Source organism: Penaeus japonicus, unplaced genomic scaffold, assembly GCF_977035675.1.
Source record: "Penaeus japonicus unplaced genomic scaffold, GWHDUDI00000001_assembly GWHDUDI00000029, whole genome shotgun sequence".
NCBI lineage: Eukaryota > Metazoa > Arthropoda > Malacostraca > Decapoda > Penaeidae > Penaeus > Penaeus japonicus.
The window spans coordinates 10869714-10872087 of record NW_028234431.1 but is presented as its reverse complement, the minus strand read 5'-3'; the positions used below and the strand labels follow the sequence as shown (position 1 = coordinate 10872087).

General features: G+C 31.3%; 1 non-coding gene across 1 annotated transcript; it reads right to left on the bottom strand.

The window, feature by feature from the left end:
- Positions 1 to 2037: 2037 nt before the first annotated feature.
- TRNAL-CAG (transfer RNA leucine (anticodon CAG)) lies at positions 2038 to 2121 on the bottom strand. The gene has a single exon. It is a non-coding gene; the product is annotated as a tRNA-Leu (tRNA).
- Positions 2122 to 2374: the final 253 nt, after the last annotated feature.

The following is a 2374-nucleotide window of genomic DNA, read 5'->3' as shown; positions in this document are numbered from 1 at the left end:
TATATATACATATACACACAATTGCAACACACACGGACACACAAACACACACACACACACACACACACACTTAAACACAAACAAACAAAAACGCATACAAACATACACACGTACACTTACAATGGGTGAACCAGTCTTATCCTGCATTTTCTTAGAATGAAACCACTTTCTTAATAATTAGACAAGTAATAACTCTTTCAAGGTCTGGTAGTTATTACAGGCATAGACTGGTTATGTGAGGGGGGGAGGGGGGAGGGGTCAAGTCCATTTTCTTTGAGGGGTGACTATTGTTATTAAGTCTGTGTGTTTGTTTGTTTTTCTTATTGCGTGTGCATTTGTGTGTTGGAGTAAGGTGAGTATTTTCTCATTGTCATTATTGTTATTACTTTTATTATCATTATCATTATTATCATTATCATATTTTTATTACTATTATCATCAATATCCTATGAATATTGTTATTCTTATTGTCATTATCAATATCAGTATTATAATCATTATCATCTCTATCATTATCATTATTGCCATTGTCAATATTATCATTATCATTACTATATCTATGCATCTTTTTAGTACTTTATAATCATCCTCTTTCTGTTATTGTTGTTATTTTCATTATTTCATCGTCATTCCTATCCTTGTTATAATTTTTGTTGTAATTGTGATAATCAACATTATCATCATTACCATCGTTACTATAATGATTATTATTGGTATCATTATCAATATCATTTTATTATTACTGTTATATTCATCATCATTATGTTTATCATTATCATCATGATGATTATTGTTATTATAATTACTTTTATCATAATTACTATTATCAGCATTATTAATACTACTACTATTGTTATCATTATTGTTATTACCATTATCATTATTTTTGGTATCATTACAATCATCATAATTATCATCATGAATACAATTATCATCTTTTCGTTATTATCATCATCACATTATCATCATTATTACCACTATTCTTACAATCATTATATAAACAACACCATTCATCACATCAATGTCATCATTAGCAATCGAAACAAACAAAAGCTATCTGAACTGAATAGAACGCCAAAAAACGATCACGAATAAGACGTCACAAACAGTAAATCATTATTTTTTTTTCCTAACGAAATAAAACAGGGAAAAAAAAGGAAAACGTCACAGGATGTTCAGAGAGCTGTGATAATCCGGGCGATAAAGCAAGGCGTCACAGCTCAAGCAGTTCAGTTCAGGAAGGTTGGTAGAAATAATGCGTCAGCAACTTAGCATACGTATGTGTTGAATATTGCGTCTATTCAACATACGTATTTGTTGCTTATGTGTTTATTCAACATACGCATTTGTTGCTTATGTGTTTATTCAACATACGTATTTGTTGTTTATGTGTTTATTCAACATACGTATTTGTTGCTTATGTGTTTATTCAACATACGTATTTGTTGTTTATGTGTTTATTCAACATACGTATTTGTTGCTTATGTGTTTATTCAACATACGTATTTGTTGCTTATGTGTTTATTCAACATGGGTATGGGTTGTATATACTGGTTATTAGTTGTAAACTTTTGATGATGTGTTATTATAATGATAGTAACTACCGCTACTGATAATAACATTATGATGATATTAATGATAGTAATAATTATGATAAGGATAATTGTTGTTATGATGATAGTAATGATGGCGAAAATGATGATAACTATAATAATAATGAAATGATAATAAGGATGAAAAAGTGACAATGATAATGAAAAAAAGTGACAATGATAATGAAAAAAATCATAATAGTAATGATAGAGTGATAATGATAATTATAGTAATAAAGTAATGATAGTAATGATAATAAAAATAACAACGAAGATAATAACAGTCATCATAATAACAATAAAGAAAATAGGAAATGGGGGATAGATTATAGACATAATGAGAACTGCATGATGAAAAAAAAAAAAAAATCAGATTGGAGATTCGAACCTCTGACCTTATGTTTTCGCATCAGGTTAAAGGGTTAAAAAAATCCCTGGAAATCTGTGTCAGAAGTGGGATTCGAACCCACGCCCGGAAGACCGGACTGCGACCTGAACGCAGCGCCTTGGACCGCTCGGCCATCCTGACTACATGTAGATCAGTTTACAATATACATTATATCTTATGATATTCTCTCTCTCTCTCTCTCTCTCTCTCTCTCTCTCTCTCTCTCTCTCTCTCTCTCTCTCTCTCTCTCTCTCTCTCTCTCTCTCTCTCTCTCTCTCTCTCTCTCTCTCTCTCTCTCTCTCTCTCTCTCTCTCTCTCTCTCTCTCTCTCTCTCTCTCTCTCTCTCTCTTTCTTTCTCTTTTTCTTTCTCTCTCTCTCTCTCTCTCTCTCTCTC